At 43.6% G+C, this 19,132-nt stretch overlaps 1 protein-coding gene across 5 annotated transcripts in view; it reads left to right on the top strand.

Moving 5' to 3' along the window:
• lima1a (LIM domain and actin binding 1a) overlaps nucleotides 1–19,132 on the top strand; it is a 145,006-nt gene that overhangs the window by 32,709 nt on the left and 93,165 nt on the right. The window lies entirely within an intron of this gene.

Genomic DNA, 19,132 nt, shown 5'->3' with positions numbered 1-19,132 from the left:
TCCTCCGATTATCCACCCAATCTATGGACCAGGCAACATCCTGGTAAACCTTCTTCTGCACCCAATCTAAGGCAACCACGTCCTTCTGATAATGTGGTGACCACAACTGGATGCAATATTCCAAATGTGGCTGAACTAACGTTTTATACAACCGTAACGTATCTTGCCAACTTTTATATTCTGTGCCCTGGCCGCTGAAGGCAAGCATGCTGTATGCCTTCTTGACCACCTTATCTACTTGTGTTGCCACTTTTTCAGGGACCTGTATGTCCAGATTCGTTTTGTATGTCAGTGATCCTAAGGGTTCTGTCATTTTATTGTATAATTTGTAGCAGAATTTGATCTTCCAAAATGCATCCCCTCTCATTTGTCTATCTCTCATTTCTCTCCCCAAATCTACAATCTATGTCCCTGTGTATCCTTTGATATTCTTTCTCACTATCTGAACTCTGCCAATTTTGGTGCCGTTCGCAGACCTACTATTCAGGCCACTTGCGGTTTCCTCTGGATCATCATCATTTAGTTATTACAGACAGCAAAGGTCCCAGCACTGATCCCTGTGGAACACCACGGGTTACTGATGTCCATTCCGAAAAGCATCCTTCCACCGCTACGGTTTTCTATGACCAAGCCGGTTCTGTATCCGTCCAGCCAGCACACCCCAGGTCCCGTGAGACTTGTACCAGCCTGCCATAAGGTTTAAAAACCTACCTTATCAAATGCCTTCCTTTTATTAAAGTTCATGAGGACAACATTCACTGCCCTTCCCTCCTCGATCATTCTCGTCACTTCAAAAAACTTAATCAAGTTGGTGAGACATAACCTTCCCTGTACAAACCCGTGCTGTCGATTAGTAACCAGTCCGTTCACTTTTAAACGTGAATAAATCCTATCTCTCGGTATCATCCCCAACAGCTTCCCCACCATTGACGTCAGGCTCAATGGCCTGTAATTACCTGGCTTATTTTGGTTTCCCTTAAACAAAGGAACAACATTGGCCAATCTCCAATCCTCTGGAAACTCACCTGAGGCCAAAGAGGATGCAAAGGTAACTGTTAAGGCCGCAGCTATTTCCTCCCTTGCCCCTCACTGTATCCTGGGATAGATACCATCGGGTTCTGGGGACTTGTCTACCTAAATATCTTTCAAGACACCAAATACTTCCTCCTCCTCCATTATGTTGACCAGCCTGAGAGTATTCACATACCTTTCTCTAACCTCAACATCCCTCACATTCCTCTCTTTTTTTGGGGTGAATAACAATGTAAAGTACTCATTAAGGATCTCACCCATTTCCTCTGGCTCCACACATTACTTCCCTCCTTTTTATCCTTGAGTGGGCCTACTGATTTTCCCTGATGACCCTCTTGTTCCTAATATTTGTATAGAATTCCTTGGGGTTTTCCTCTAACCTTGGTGGCCATGTTTAGCCCTGCTAGCTCCCTGTTTTGAGCTCCTTCCTACTTTCTCAATATTTTATTTTCACTAAGTTGATGCCTTTCCCTGCCATCCAAGGTTCCTGAATACTGACATTCCTATCCTTCATTTCCACAGGAACATGCCTGTCATGCCCTGTAATCAATTGGACTTTGAATGACTCTCTCCCATGTCAGATGTGGTTTAACCCTCAAACAGCTGCTCCCAATCCGCATTCTTCAATTCTTGTTTAATTTGGTTATAGTTAGCCTTCCCCCAAATTAACGCCTTCATTCAAGGTCCGCTCTTGTCCTTGTCAATAAATATCCGCAAACTTATGCAATTACTGTCATTGTTGCCAAAATGCACCCCCACTGAAACTTTGATCACCTGGCTGAGCTCATTTCCCAATATCAGGTCCAGTATGGCCCCCTCCCTTGTTGGACTATCCACATATTGTTTCAAAAAATCCTCCTGGACAAACGTAGCAAATTGCTCCCCATCCAAACCCCCAGCACGAAGGGAGTCCCAGTCAATATGGCGGAAGCTAAAATCACCAACTATCACAACAGTGTTATTTTTGCATATTTCCAGAGTCTGCCTGCATATCTCTTCCTCTGCCTCCCACTGGGAAGTCTGTAGTACAATGCTCGCGTTGTGATTGCACCCTTCCTATTCCTGAGCTGTACCCATAATGCCTCGCTGCAAGATCCCTCCAGGGTGTCCTCCCTGGATATGCTCCCTAACCAGTAATGCAACTTATAGTAATTGTCACGAGATCAGCCAGGTGGACTTCCATGGAGTATGAGTTCCCTGATTGGACTAGATGAACAGCCCCATTCAGGGAGCCTTGCCTGACCGATAACAATAGGATTGCGAGCTGGCTCGTTGTCGTTACTGCTGGTATATATGGACTTGAGTCAAGTGAGACTCTTGTTGACCTAAATAGAGTCATGGAATCATAGAAATGTACAGCACAGAAACAGACCCTTTGGTCCAACTCGTCCATGCCGACCAGATATCCCAACCCAAACTAGTCCCACCTGCCGGCACCTGGCCCACATCCCTCCAAACCCTTCCTATTCATATACCATCCAGATGCCTTTTAAATGTTGCAATTGCACTAGCCTCCATCGCTTCCTCTGGCAGCTCATTCCATACACGCGTCACTCTCTGCGTGAAAAAGTTGCCCCTTAGGTCTCTCTTATATCTTTCCCTTCTCACCCTAAACCTATGCCGTCTAGTTCTGGACTCCCCGACCCCAGGGAAAAGACTTTGTCTACTTATCCTATCCATGCCCCTTATGATTTTATAAGCCTCGGGATTGGATGCAGATATAGCTGCATTGGTGGGCAGTGCTCAGTGTGCCAACAAAGGATAATATTTACTGTCAGCAGCTCTGCCACATTTGTGGGAATGGCTAGGTAAACCCTGGACTCAGTTACAAGTCGACTATGCATGTCCTTTCATGGGTTTAATGTTCTTAATCACTGTGGACACCCACTCAAATTAGTTGTACGTGCATAGAGTTCATTCATCATACATGGGGATGATGTAGAAAAACCACAGGCATCTTTTGCAATACATGGACTCCTGGAAGTTTCGGTCAGAGTTAAAGGGCCATCGTTTACCAGCATGGAATTTTGAGTATTTCCGAAAGTTGAATGGTGTTCGCCATTCAAGGACAGCTCCATATCATCCAATAGTCTGACAGAAAGAGCAGTCCAAACTTTGAAGGTAAGCTTAAAGAAACCACTTACAGCTTTACTTGATCCCAAACTGTCCCGGTTCCTATTTGATTATAGGACCACCCCTCATACAACCCCAGCTGAGTTGCTAATGGGGAGAAGACTCTGCACCAGATTAAATCTGATCTTTCCATACTTGGGGGAGGGTCAAACGGCATCAGGAACATCAATGCTGGAAACAAGACTCTGCTAAACGAGAAAGCCAGTTGACCTCACTGGACAAAGTTTGGTGTCAGAACCACTGGCGTAGCCCCGCATGGGTAAGAGGCATGGTCTACGTGAAGTCAGGTCCAGTGATTTATAAAGTTCGGGTTGTGTGACAGTCCTGAACAAGCACATGGCCCACACAAAAGCTGCAAATTCGCAAGTAATGCCAGAGCAAAAGGTGCCCGGTTCCTCAACAACCATTCTGACTGTTCTGGAATGCAGGAGTTCTCACTCTTCGTCAAGTAATGACGATATCTTTAGAATCTAAGATGGACACAGGCAGATGCTGATGCCTTTGCTGCCTGGAGAAGAGAATGAAGTTTTTCCTGGTGCAAGAGGAGAATTACTTTTGAGTTGCCCATATCAGGCAGAGTTGGAGGAACCTGACCTGGTGTTAAAACTCCCCTGGAGGAGCTAAAAGAGAGAACAGGCCTTTGCCCTTGAACTCAGTGGGGGAATAAGTGTTGTGATTGTTAACAAAGTCAGCCAGCTGGACCTCAGTGTGAGTTCCCTGATTTGGGGCTGTTTAATCTGGTCCAATCTGAGAACCCTGGCTGACAGAGATAAATAGGAGTGCCAGACGTCCTGCTTACTCTATTTGCCACTCCTGTTCTTCAAATTTATAAAGAGGAGTGTCAGAGGTTCTGCTCACTTAAAGCTGGCCGGGATGGGGCTGAACCAGGTATCAAGGACTTTCCATCTGTTAATGAAGGGCGACTTGGATACTAGCCTCTGTGGAGTTATTTCAATAACAACAGCATCGTTGCATGCATTAATTCAGTCTCTAAGTTCACCCATCTTGTGCGTTATGCTTGCATTGAAGCAAAACAGTTCAAGCCTCCAGTTCCGCTGACCTCCGCAATCTCTCTCCGGCTAATGTCCCTTTGCTATGTTTGCCTTGGTCTCAAGCTTGTCCCGTCCTTATAATTACTGTCCTGCTCTACTTCCCACCCCCCTACTACACTTGCTTAGACCCTTCTGTGTAACACTATCAAACCTCCCTGCCAGGGTATTAGTGTCCCTCCAGTTTAGATGCAACCCATCCTTCTTGTACAGGACCCACCTTCCCTGGAAGCCTTCCCAATGAGCCACAAATCTGAAGCCCTCCCCACTACATCAGCTCTTTAGCCACGTGCTCAATTGAGATGAGTTCAACCTTGATCATATTAAATGGTATAGTAGTCTTTAGGGCCTGAATTGCTGCTTCCTGCTCCTAGCTCTTATGTTAGGATTTTGAGGTCAATGTTTTATTGTCTGTGGCGCAGCTTTAATGTGCGGATGTACTGTAGATAAATGACATAGCTGATAACACTAGTTACTCATTGCTACTTCTGATTAATACTGCATCAGTGGGTAAAGTTTGGCGATTCAAAACTTTTGTTTGGTTAAATGTTGCCTTTTAACTTCTGCTTGTACTCTTGCATTTTGTACACCATTTATTCTGCGTTAGTTTCTGGGAAGTATAAAGTTGAAGGAATAATCCATTCAAGATCGTACAGATCATCTTCTAATAGCTGAGTTTTGCTGAATAGGATTTGACAGCAGTCCTTGGACTGGGCATTGCTCATTCCATTGAAAAGTTGGACTTCATTTCCTATGCCCCTAGTACAATGGATAATGTATTTGATGGATCAGAAGATTGCAGGCTTGACTCCCACATGTCTTTAATGCACTTGTGGGGAGATGGTGGTGTAATGCTACTGCTACTGGACTGTCTTCCAGAAGCCGCCTCTAATTTTTAAAGGGTCTTATGGTGCAGTGATAGTGTCCCTTTCTCTGGGCCAGAAGGTCCAGGTTGATGTCTCGCCTGCCCAGAGGTGTGTCATAACACATTTCAACTGGTTGATTTTAAAAATAAATAACAAGCACTTGTTGGGTGCTCTTGCCAACGAGCTCATGCCACAAGACCCGGGACTTTAAGAGGAGACTCTCTTACTCATTGGATTATATTTTTTTTGTCTCTCCACTTGTCATTAATTTTCAAGTTGGAAATGTACCTTTATCCTGCCAATTTTGAGTCAGAAGAATTTTTTTTTTAAATTACATTTCAATAACTGTTCCTCTACTTTTTTTTTAGAAAGTGCCTGTTTGTAATTTGCACTAGTCGCCAACTCATGTTGTTATGTTTCCTACATAGTGCAAGATAATAGCAATGGCTTTCTTTGGAAACAAAATCTCATTTGCAGTTGGGTTATCTGACTGTACTGTTGAGGTAATTGCTCATAACTTTATAGTCGCTATAAAATAATCTCATGGTCCATTCAAAAGAAGTTCGGGGTGTTCTCAGTGTCTTGGCCAAGATTTTCCGTTGCAGGTAATGCCATTAAAACTGAACTGAGCATTTTATAATGTCAAAACATAGATAATACATGTGTGTGCGCGCGCACAGAACTTTTGGCTCGTTTTGTAATTACATTTACTCCCTCTACTTCCTACCTCCATTAACCTTTCGCAATTATCCATTTGTCCGTTTTAATTTTGATTGTAAAATGAGAGATTAAGACAGCAATTAGGTACAAAGAAATTCCACAGAAATAAACTTTGTGTTTACCTTTTTTTTTTCTTCTGTTCTAAATCTCTTGCATTTGATTTCTGCATGGGCCCTGGAAATATTGTTTTAAGGAATGGGGACCACCTGGATGGGAGGCTGAGAGAAATTACAGTGTAGAAAGTATCACAATATGAATATTTAACCTGCTGATGTTTGAAAATTTATGCTATGGGATCTGTACCTTCACCTGAGAGGGTAGATTGGGTCTTGCTTTAACCCCTCTTCCTCCAAATGGTCCCTCTGATCCCTCTGGCAGTGCAGCAGTCCCTCAGTTCTGGATTCTGTATTGGCTTAGATTTTGTGCTCCAGTCTCTGAAGTCAGATTGATCCTGCAACCTTCTGATTTGAATAAAGTGATACCACTGAGGCATTGCTGGGACCTGGAAGGCTAAGGTCTCCATTGCTTTAAGAGCAACAGCAAATTGCATTTACAAAGTGTCATTAACGTGATAGTATGTCTTCATGTTTCACAGGAGTACTGTCAAACAAAATTTGATGCTGGATTATATTAAGAGACAGGGAAGATGACCCCAAGCTTGATCCTAGTGTAGGATTTAATGAGTCTCTGCATGTAGAAAAGTGGAGAGGTTTATGGAGGGAATTCTGCAGCCTGGAGATCAGGCTACTAGGTTTTTAATTTTCCTCTACCTTTTTTATTCTCTAGTGTCTTGCTCCTTTTAAACCACTGACCGTGGATACAACTTCTTAATTTGGTACAATATTTAAGAACTTGAGAAATAGGAGCAGGCATAGGCCATTTAGCCCCTGAAGCCTGCTGTCATTCAACAAGATCATAGTTGATTTGAAATGCGAAGTGTATAAGGCAGCATGAATCTATCTTTTGCTTATCTTTTAGATAGCCCTGTAAAAAGATTTTCTTCACACAAATCTACTGTTATGGACTAGACTAAAAGCCCTCAAAATATATTAAGAAGGTAGTCTTTTCTTATTTTTAAAGGCAAGTGTAAGGTGTTGTTGTGTGCCCAATGAAATTCAATTGGTCAAACTATCAGGTTTGAAGTGAAACAAGTTTGTTCTTATGCTATCGCTTAAAATAAAAACAAAAGAAAGAAGAATTGGAATAACTTAATCTACTATTCTGTCAACTACTAAACAGCAACTGTTCCAGTATAGTAACATCCCATAGACCCACACACTTGGCAAAGGCGTATTCTATAAAGTTGGTTGTCTCACGTGTGGTTGTCTCACGTGTGGTTCTCCAGTCCAGAAAGAACATCAAGAGAAAACAGAGTTCAAGAATTTTGCTGTGGGAGGGGGAGATGTTTAGCAGCTTCCAAACCCCAACTGCTACTCAAAGTTCAACTAAAATCCTGGTTCTTTTGGGAGCTTGACCCCACCCCTTCATGCTCTTTCCGTTATTCCAATTTAAAAAAAAAACCCAAGACCTCTCAAGCTGTTTAGTTTACTGGCTTGGAACAGTCCATCCAGCACCTGTCTCTCAACCTTTGCCCTTTTTTTTAATAAAATGAAGAAAATACTCTTCTTTTAAAGCCATAGTATCATCACGCCTACTCATCTGTCTAGGATGTGACTGGGTTCCTTGTGTTTGTGGTGTTCTTCCTTGCTGACATGGGCAACTGGTGATCAGAGATGGTGTCATTTGTTTGGTTTAAAATCCTCCTTCAGCACCTCTGCCATTTAAAACAATTTAGAATTTGTGAATTTAAGTTAGCTGGAATGAAGTGCAGTTGTCTTGCAGGTAATGTTTCACCTACTAGCTTGGGACCTGTTTGTGAAGCTCTTTTGAGATAAGAGCATAATCAATAGGAGCAGGAGTAGGCAATCTGGCCTGTTAGGCCTGCTCCGCCATTCAGTAAGATCATGGCTGACTTTTTTTTTATGGCCTCCACCAACCTGCCCTCACACCATAATCCTTAATTATAGGCAGTGTTTTTATTTGGAACGAAGTTTGCTGAGTGCATTAACTAAACATCCAACTTTATTTCTGTGATTACCTCAGGTTTTTTTTTCTGTTGATTACTCCGGATAGTGGGACTTTTGTCATCAAATCTGGACTCGTTGGCAATAACCTAAATGCATGTCATCTGTCATTATTCATTTAATTTTTGTTTGTGATTTCACTTTCCTATTAACAACCTCATCTGCACTGAATGTAAGTGTTGTTAGAATGGATGCATTGTTGCAAAAACTGATCAATTTCCTTCCTTGCATAACATCGGCATAGTTTAATGTTCTGAGTTGGAACCCGTTTTCCTGCAAGGGCGTTAACTTGTTTTGTGGTCGGGGATAAAACCTGAAACTTTCCTGTCTGTGTTTTCACTTGGTACCAGGAACTTGTTAAATGAACCACCCAAGGAGCTGCATTTGGATAGATTTCTAAATTGCACTTACACCTGTTTGAAACATGTTTGCTCAGAAGGCTCTTACTTAGGGCGTCTAGGTAATAATTGCTTGCCTTGCAAGTGACATACACATGGGCAAGAGGAACTATATCCCTCTTTGAATCAAGTTTTTTGTTTTTTAACTAGAATAATTGCTCCACTGTGGGGAGAAAGTGAGGTCTGCAGATGCTGGAGATCAAAGTTGAAACTTTATTGCTGGAACAGCACAGCAGGTCAGGCAGCATCCAGGGAACAGGAGATTCGACGTTTCCTGAAGAAGGGCCTGTGCCCGAAACGTCGAATCTCCTGTTCCCTGGATGCTGCCTGACCTGCTGTGCTGTTCCAGCAATAAAGTTTCAACTAATTGCTCCACTGTGTCTACTGTACACCCGCAAAAAAGGCATAACCATCATCTTTGGCATTTTCCCAAAGGACACTTTTATAAAAATTTTCCACATCTCTTCACCCTTTTTATAGAATGAGTGCCAATGAAGTTTAAGTTAAAAGCTGTACATAGGGAAATAAAATTCCAGTTTACTATAAATAAGCCAAGGGAAGTTCCTTGGAGGTCAATGAGAAATCAACAACAATGAAATGTTCTTAAGCACGTACTTCAAAGAGAATGCTTACAGATGTGCATGACCTCCTTCGTACCTTACAACTCTGAAAAGGTTAGGTTTTTTTTCCTCTTGGCTTCCACCTCCCCCAAACTCAACTGCAATTTTTCATAAACACTTGGAGCCTAAAATAATATGAGAATGTTGGATGGTGAGTCCAACACAGCATACAAATGCCAAAAAAAGTGAAATAAACAGTAGTTGCTGGAAAACCTCTGCAGCTCTGGCAGCAGCTGTGAAGAGAAATCAGGATTAAGGTTTCTGGTCCAGTGACTCTTCCTCAGAACTGATGGTAGCTGGGAAAACGTTGGCTTATCTGCAGAAGATAGGAGAAGAGGGCAAGGAGTAAACAATAGATGGGGACAGCGCTCGAGAGAAGAACAGTTGGACAGACAAAAGAATGGGTAACGATCTGTCTAGGAGGGTGAACAGCTGTTAATGGAGACTGTTGGTGGCTAACAATAGGTGGTGTGTAATTGCAGAGGAGGTGATAACAAGGCCTTGTTATTAAGCCTGCTGATCAGGGTGGTGCTGTTGTAACCTGGCGTACTGACCTCTGTTGTAGAGGCTGAGCACCAGCTCTCGGATACCTCCACGTATCTTCCCCTGGGCCATGGCCCCACCATGGCACAACAAGCCATTGTATCAACTACAGTTACTAAGCTCATCTCATCTGGTGATTTCACATCCCGCCCCCCGCGCCCTCCCACCCCCTGCCTCCAAGCTGATTAGTCCCCCAGCCCCACATAGCTCACTTCTACTTCCTTCTGAGAAGTCACAAACAGGACTGCCTGGTCAGACCCATTGTTTCAGTCTGCTCCTGCCCCACAGAACTCATCTCTTCCTGCTGTCCCTGCCCATGTACATCCGTGATTCCTCTGACACTTTATGCCAGTTTCGGAATTTTCTGTTTGCAGGCTCCAGCTGCCTTCTCTTTACCATGGACATGCAATGCCTTTACACCTCCACCCCCCACCAAGTTGGTCTCAAGGCTCTCTGCTTCTTCCTGGAACAAAGGCCTGAACCGCTCCTTGGATGCTGCCTGAACTGCTGTGCTCTCCCAGCACCACTAATCTAGAATCTGGTTTCCAGCATTTGCAGTCATTGTTTTTACCCCGTCCCCACCCACCACCACCCTTCTCTGCTTGGCCAACAACTTTTCTCTTTTAATTCCTCTCCTTTCCTTCACGTCAGAGGTGGCCATTGGCACCTGCATGGGCTCCAATAATGTCCTTGTGGGTGTATGTGGAATATTTCCTGTTCTGGCCCCCACCCACAGCCTCCTTCAATTTTATATCAGAGTGATATCATTGATGCTGCTTCCTTCTCGAGGCCAGAATTTAAAAATTCATCTTTTTTTTTTGTTTCCAATTTCCACCCCACCCTTGCTTTCACCTGGTCTATCTCTGACTCCTTCCTTCACTTCCTCAACATCTGTGTTTCCATTTAGATTAGATTACTTAGTGTGGAAACAGGTCCTTTGGCCCAACAAGTCCACACCGACCCTCCGAAGAGAACCCACCCAGACCCGTTCCCCCACATTTACCCCTTCACCTAACACTACGGGCAATTTAGCATGGCTGTTCAACTAACCTACACATTTTTGGACTGTGGGAGGAAACCGGAGCACCTGGAGGAAACCCATGCAGACACTGGAGAATGTGCAAACTGAGGTGGGAATTGAACCCGGGTCTCTGGCGCTGTGAGGCAGCAGTGCTAACCACTGTGCCCAGAAATATCCACTACAAACCCACTGACTCCCACAGTTACCTGGACTATACATCCTCACACCCTGCTTCCTGTAAAGACTCCATTCCATTCTTCCAGTTCCTCCGTCTCTGTCGCATCTGTTTCAATGAGGCCAGGGAAGCCAGGAAAATAATGAAACAAGGGAGCCTCAGAAATGTCCACTGCCTCCTTCAACCGAGGATTCCCCAGCACTGCTGTCGATAGGGCCCTTAACCAGGTCTGACACCTCTTCCGCCCTCACCCCCTCTCTTCCCTCCTGCAACAGCAATAGGGTTCCCCATATCCTTACCTACCATTCCACCAACATCCACATCCAGAAGATCATCAAATGCCATTTCCTCCAGCGAGATGCCACCACCAGACTCCCATTCCCTTCCTATCCCTTGTCCACCTTCCGCAGGGACCATTCCCTCTGGGGCACACTGGTGCACTCTTTCTTCACTCCCAGCATAGCCCCTGACACCTTCTGCAACCGCTGAAGGTGTAAAACTGCGTATCCAAGGGCTCAAACGTACCTTCCAGGCGAAACAGCACTTTACCTGTACTTCTCACAATCTAGAGTTTAGATCAGAGTGATGCTGGAAAAGCACAGCAGGTCAGGCAGCATCTGAGGAGTAGGAAAATCGACGTTTCGGGCAAAAGCCTTTCATCAGGAATAGTCTATTTTCCTGCTCGGATGCTGCCTGACCTGTGCTTTTCCAGCACCACTCTGATCTAAACTCTGGTTTCCAGCATCTGCAGTCCTCTCTTTTGCCTTCTCTCAATCTAGTCTACTGCCTTCAATGCTTACAATGTGATCTCCTCAACATTGGGAAAACAAAGCGTAGACTGGGTGATGGCTTCACAGAAATGACCCTGAGCTTCCAGTTGCCTGCTACTTTAACACCCCACCTTGTTCCCTGGTGAATCTCTCTGTCTCGGGTGTGCTGCAGTGCTCCAGAGAAACTCAGCACAAGCTGGAAGAACAACACCTCATTTTTCCAGTTGTGGACCATGCAGCCCTCTGGACTCAATGTTAGGCATGAACTCCTCGTCCTCCGTACTCGTCTGCACATGGTGTGCCATTGCACACTATCTCTCATGCTGTTCACCCTCCTAGCCAGATCGTTGTCCACTCCTTTGTCGGTCCAACTGTTTTCTCTCTCTCTATGGGCTCTATCCCCACCTATTGGTTACTCCTTACCCCCATCGTCTGCACATAAACCAACATTTTCCCACTTACCGTCGGTTCTGAGGAAGGGTCAACAGGCCTGAAACGTTAACCCTGATTTCTCTTCAGATGCTGTTTTGTTTCTGAATTACATCATACAGTCATAGAGATGTACAGCATGGAAACAGACCCTTCAGTCCAACCTGTCTGTGCCGACCAGATATCTCAACCCAATCTAGTCCCACCTGCCAGCACCCGGCCCATCTCCCTCCAAACCCTTCCTATTCATATACCCACCCAAATGCCCTTTAACTGTTGCAATTGTACCAGCCTCCTCCACTTCCTCTGGCAGCTCATTCCATACCCGTACCACCCTCTGCGTGAAAACGTTGCCCCTTGGGTCTCTTTTATATCTTCCCCTCTCACCCTAAACCTATGCCCTCCAGTTCTGGAATCCCCAACCCCAGGGAAAAGACTTTGTCTATTTATCCTATCCATGCCCCTCATAATTTTGTAAACCTCTATAAGGTCACCCCTCAGCCTCTGACGCTCCAGGGAAAACAGCCCCAGCCTTTTCAGCCTCTTGCCACAGCTCAAATCCTCCAACCCTGGCAACATCCTTGTAAATCTTTTCTGAACCCTTTCAAGTTTCACAACATCTTTCCGATAAGGAGGAGACCAGAATTGCATGCAATATTCCAACAGTGGCCTAACTAATGTCCTGTACAGCTGCAACATGACCTCCCAACTCCTGTACTCAATACTCTGACCAATAAAGGAAAGCATACCAAACGCCGCCTTCACTATCCTATCTACCTGCGACTCCACTTTCAAGGAGCTATGAACCTGCACTCCAAGGTCTCTTTGTACAGCAACACTCCCTCGGACCTGACCATTAAGTGTATACGTCCTGCTAAGATTTGCTTTCCCAAAATGCAGCACCTCGCATTTATCTGAATTAAACTCCATCTGCCACTTCTCGGCCCATTGGCCCATCTGATCAAGATCCTGTTGTAATCTAAAGTAACCTTCTTTGCTGTCCACTACACCTCCAATCATATGCGGTTCTTTTGATTTTTTTTTTATTAGAAGATGAGAGGTAGTTGGTTACAAGAGCGAATTTTTTTGCAGACCGGTTTATGGAATAATATTTGAACAGAAGAAATTGTTCACAACAGCAACTCCAGGGTGTGAATTCTGTGGAGGAGTGGAAACTTTATTCCACTTGTTTCGTGCTTTTTCAAGGTTGTGGCAAGATAATGTTAACAGCAAAAAGTACAAAAATGTCCCCATTGGGTTGATGATTGATCGACTCGGCTGCCTTGACCACACGCTCTCTTACTTTCGGAGTGCTGCTCCTTCATCAGGTGGTTGTGGAGTATAAAGATCATAAAACACAGAATTTATAGCAAAAGTTTACAGTGTGATGTAACTGAAATTATATATTGGAAAAGGCCTGGATTATTTGTCTTTTTCAAAGTATATTTCAGTTGTATCACACTGTAAACTTTTGCTATAATGTCTTACGATCTTATGCTCCACAACCACCTGATGAAGGAGCAGCACTCCGAAAGCTAGTGCTTCCAAATAAACCTTCTGGACTATAACCTGGGTGTTGTGATTTTTAACTTTGTACACCCCAGTCCAACACCGGCACCTCCAAATCCATCCTATTAAACAGTAAGCAAAGTGGTTTTGTTCTTGATAGACTAAGGACCTGAACCTGCTCTTACCCATAGGCTCCCTTAGAAAACATTCCTGATTTATGTTTTAAATGGCATGGAACTAAAGGAAGAACTTGCACTTTTATATAATGCTGCCCTCTATCTCAGGAAACCACAAAATGCTTTATAGCCAATTAACAACCAGTTTTAAATCGTAATATCACAATCGTGATTCAATGTTGAAATGTAGGTAAAAATAATGACTGCAAATGCTGGAAATCAGATTCTGGATTAGAGTGGTGCTGGAAAAGCACAGCAGTTCAGGCAGCATCCGAGGAGCAGGAAAATCGATGTTTTGGGCAATAGCCCTTCATCAGGAATACAGCCATTTTCCTGCTCTGATGTTGCCTGAACTGCTGTGCTTTTCCAGCACCACTCTAATCCCAGAATATTGAATTGTAGTTGGATCTAAAACTGCTTCTGCAATTTGAGTAACACAATCTGCTATTTGCTTGAGAATGTGAATGAGATTTGAAATACAGGGTGGAATCTTTAAAGGGGTCCAAGCAATATGGGCTACGGTGAGACTTGTGGCAGAATCTGATGAGAAATCCACAAAGCCTGTCTTTCTGCATCTTGCATGCTTTTGCCTAAGGAGTGTGGTGTGTTTTTCTTTAGGCAGTGGTAAGTTGCCCATTAAGGAGGAGAATTGCTTTTTTATAGCACTTGATGGTTTAACTTGCCTCACTAATATTCAATTTCCTATCTTGTCAAATACAGCAAACAAGCTAGACATTGAGAAATTTTGATATACCAGTCAGAGCTGGTACCTGGTGACTTCTTCAGCTTGTCACTTGTTCCAAAGGACCTCCCATGTTGGACACTGCTCCATAGTTACTAGCTACATGCACCTCCCGTGTTGACATTGGGATCTAAAATGTGCTAGCTCTCCAAGAACCCTCTTGCTACGTCTCCAATTCACTCACAAGGCACTTCTGCACTTCATTGCTGCACCTTTTGGGTTGTACCAGCAACTATTGTTGTAATGCTGTTACAAGGACGCTGCACTCAGGAACACAGCTCATGGACTGGACCAGATTGCATCTCCAGGCTGTTTGCTCACTCTCCTAGCACTTGTCCTCCTAGACTCCAGTGAGGAACAGTTTTTGCTCAGGGAGTCCTGGCACAGCAAGTCAAGGGCTTGAACATGGTCATTCAGGTTGCTTCCCAAAGAAAGGATAAGGGTCCAAAGGTCAGACAGCCAGACACCACTTGTCTTTTTCTGTTCTGTTGTGATTGGTTTTCCTCTCAGAATGAGTGAGACAGGTATTTAGGAGATGAAAGTGGGTGGCACAGCTGTTGCTCAGTTCCCCACCTGCACCAAAGGTCAGTGAGGCAACACTTGGAGCATGCAGGGTTACTGGTGTCAGGTGTCTGGGTGGGTGAGAGCGAGTGGGGAACATGTTGCAGACATTAGTGAGAATGGTTAGAGCAGGAGCCTTGGTGGGAGGCATGCCATAGCAGAGAGAGTGAGAGGTATCGGAGATGATTTTACTTGTGCTTGTGGAGAGGGACATTAACCTTTTTTCTCCAGTGCTGAGCATTCCTCCAGAAGGCTGGCACTAGAGTGGCAACCCTTCAGCCTGGCATGCTGTGGTGTTGTGGCCTCCACTGCCAGTCTTGGGGATGAGGAAGCCCTGCGTCTGGACAGCTCTGTCCAGGAGGACCTCTCGGGTCTTTCCTGCAAAAAATGGGTGCTTTAGTTTTCCCTTCCATGTCCAGAACAAATGTTAGGAAATTTGTTTGGGTACACAATGGCCTTTGAAAGATGGTGCAGATGCCATGGATGTTGGTAAATTCCAGAATATCTTCGGAGTGGTGAGCTTTTCTGGGAACAGCACGTCGTTAAAATAGGGCCAGAATTGAACGAGAGGAATGCCGCCTGGGCGGATGGATAGTTAATAAGGTGCCTTTGAAAGATATGGCAGGCAAACTTGGGCCTCGTGCTGAGAACCCCGCTTTTTAAGCCTCATACTGAGCCAGAAACATGTAAGATTCAGTCCACAGTCTCCATTGTTTGTAATCAAAACCATTTGAACAATACTACTAAGTGACTGTCCACGTTTTTCCTGTACAATCTAAAAGATTGAAACAGTAGTGGAATTTTCTCAGACACAAGAATTTCTGATACCAAATGGATGTAGCCCAGTACTTCCTATTGGCAAGCTGGTCACCATTGCTCTTTTCAGGCTTCATGTAAACAACAGCTTCTTAATAAGTTGGGTGTTGTCAGTGAGTAATCACTTGGAAATTGTTCAGCACCTGGTGGAGTAAACTGGGAATATTTTTTTTCAAAATAACTATATTTTGAAACTGAAAATATTGCATGCACAGATGAGTCACCACTTGTATCCAGAAAAGACTGACTGACTGACTGACTGACTGACTGACTGACTGTCGATATAACTTTTTTTTTCCCAAAATGAAGTTTAGCACAGGTGATTTGAGGTTTTGGAGAGAGGGGGTCTGGGAAACAGATACTCTGATCTGAACGAGGAAGTTAATGAATGATCTATATTGCTAAATAGAAAACAAATTGCGTTCTGGTGAGATAGGATAGAAGTATGAAATGGAAAAACAATGAATAGCCAAGATTGTTTCTATTCACTTATGGACAGGAGCCTCTGCTGTGAAGTTCTGAAAATCAGTGTTCAGACCACTGCGTAAAAAGTTTATGTAAATATTACCTGCATTAAAATAGCATTGTGATTTCATTGGAACATTTGTCACATTTTTAAACAAATACATCATTTAAGAGTCATTTTATTGTTTTAATGTACTTTGGAACATCTTGAGGTCATTCAAGACACTTAAAAACCATGCTTTACAGTCAATGAAGCCTAGTAAATATCCAGGATAAAGAGTGATTTGTTTGGCTGGAAGCAGGAGGCCAAGAGGTCTGAGAGGTGATAGAGGAAGTTTAAGTTGCACACTATGGAAGTAGCAAGGTTATACCAGCAAGCAGTCAAAGTGGTCACCGAAATGCCATTGTTCTCTTCAATATAAGAGAGGCAGCACTCTGAGCAGTATATTTAACTTTTTTTTGTGAAACATGTTATGAATTGCCTAGTGTAAAATGTGCACTGTACAGAATTTATTTTGGCTCATGGGACGTGAGTATTATTGGCTAGGCCAGCATTTATTGTCCATGCCTAATTGCATAGATGTCAGTCAACCACACTGCTGTGAGTCTGGAGGCATCGTACGGAGGCTAGACCAGGCAGATTTCCTTCCCCCAAAAGACAATCGTGAACCCAATAGGTTTTCACAATAGACAGTGGTTATATGGCTGCCATAATTCCAGGTTTTAAAAAAAAATGTTTTCAGGTTTCACCATCTGCCATGGTGTGATTCAAACCCATAATCTCCCAAAACATATTAGCCTGGGGTTCTAAACTAGTCCAGTGACATTACCACTACTCCACTGTCTCCCCTTGATGTGGCAGAAGGTGAATGATTGAAGTATTCTGTGTAGCTGCTACAAGTGTGAGCTACAGAAGGGAGGGAAGAGGAAGATTTACTTTGTATTTAATCAGAAAAGTAGGGTTGAAGGTGAGGGTGGGTGGGCAGGAGTTGGAGGAAAGGCTAAGGATCAGGCTGGGGTTATGATGATTGCTGTTGCAGACTGGGATGAGTATCTTCTGCTGATGAAGAGAGGGGAAATTTCTGAATGTGTCAAGCAGAAAGTAGAACAATTGAGGAATGAATAGAAAGAAGTGTCAAGTGTTAGACATGGATCACAGGAAGTGAGAGATGGGTGGAAATTGGATGCATTAAGTTTCTTCCTATTTAAGTGAAAGTAGGAAGCTGTAACAACACATTTGCCATTGTAACAGAGGAAGAGGACAGGGAGGACATTTTGAATAGGATTACAACAATGTATTCCAGGTATCGTACACAAAGTTTGAAATCACTAGAACCCATTGGTTCCCATAGCAAATCTTTATATGGGGGAAGTGAATGGATTTGAGAAGTTGTTGAAAACATTCTTCAATCAGTTAGAGGATGGTGGAGATGGATCCAGATAATATAGCTACCATTCCAATAAGGAGCAAGGATCTCAAAGGCCATCCACATGGTGGATGGAAACACAGCATTCTGTGGGACAAAATGATGCAGTTGGTCAAAAAAAAACTGAAAGCAGGAGAGGGCACTTAAAAAAAAACACAGGGGAGGGCTGAGGAAAGGAAATTAGTGAAGCTAAGAAAATGGAGTCCAAGCAAGAAGGAATTATTGTGATGAGCAATGTTTCTGCCTGTTTGTGTCTTTTGTGGAGCAAGAATAAGTTTGTGCAATAAGTGGTATGATTTGCGACATCCTGGGCAGCTTCTTTGATTAGTACTTGAGTTAATCCTGAGGTGGGTGGGCTTGATGACCAATAACATTATGGGCCAGACCAAACCACTTCAAAATATACTAAGAAGACCTTTTTAACCTTTTTTCTTACTTTAAAGACAAGTGCCAGACATTGTATTCCGAATGCAATTCAGTGGGCCAAACTACTAGATTTGAAGCAAAACACACTTTATTCATACACTATAGCTAAAATACAACAAAAGATAAAAGAACAGAACTTTGAAAAATGTAACTCTATTGGAAAACTTAGCAGATTCATAGATTATTTAACCATTGAACAGTAACTTTTCTCCTATCGTAATATCCCATAAACCCACACTTGGTAAAAGGTAAATTCAGTAAAATAGATTGCCTTTTGGGCAATTCTCCAGGCCAGGAGGAAACAACATGCAGAGAATAGCTTCTAATTAAACCTGTTGGACTATGACCTGGTGTTGTGATTTTTAACTTCCTTCACTATCATCCCTGAAGAAGGGTTATACCTGAAACGTCAACCACATCCTGATGTTGCTTGGCTTGCAGTAATCTTCAAACTCCTTGCTTGCCGTCTTCACTATCTGAGCAGCAGTGAAGGATATTGAAAATTGTGTAATCATCTGTCAACATTCCTACTTTTGACCTTGGGTTGGAGGGTAGGTCATGAAGCATTTGCACAGTCTTCAGATCCAGGGCACTACTTTGAGGAACTGCAGTGATGTCCTGGGACAAAAATGATTAGCCTCCAACAATGACAACCATCTTCCTTTTGTGCTAGATATGACTTGTAACCAGGGGTTTCTCCCCCATTTCCCCTTGACTTCAGTTTTGCCAGGGCTCTTTGATGTTGCACTCGGTCAAATGCTGTTCATGTCGTCATCATCATTGCCTAAAGTTACCAAAAATAGCTACCCCTTTTTGAGGTTCTTCATCCTTTCAATGAGAACAGTTTCTTCCAATTTACCCTGTCCATGATTTTGAGCTCTTGTAATACATCTTCCCTCCACTTTCTCCAGGATGAATAGCCCCAACTTCTCCAGTGTATCAACTGAAGTGTAGGAGGTTGGGGAGTGACCTTCCATAGAGGGATACAGATAAACTAAGGATGGGGGAAGTTCAAACCTAGGGGGCATATTTTTAAGGTGAGGGGAGAAAGATTTTAAAAGGACATGAGGGGCAACTTTTACGAACCATCCTCGGTGGGGAAGTGGAATGAAGTGCCAGAGGAAGTGGTGGGTGCAGGTACAGTTACAACATTTAAAAGCCCTTTGGACA

This window comes from Chiloscyllium plagiosum, unplaced genomic scaffold (assembly GCF_037043375.1).
Source record: "Chiloscyllium plagiosum isolate Xiang-an unplaced genomic scaffold, Cpla_swu_hap1 HiC_scaffold_53X, whole genome shotgun sequence".
In the NCBI taxonomy this organism is placed as follows: domain Eukaryota; kingdom Metazoa; phylum Chordata; class Chondrichthyes; order Orectolobiformes; family Hemiscylliidae; genus Chiloscyllium; species Chiloscyllium plagiosum.
Note: the sequence above shows the minus strand (reverse complement) of the source record. Positions and strands in the feature narration are given on the sequence as shown.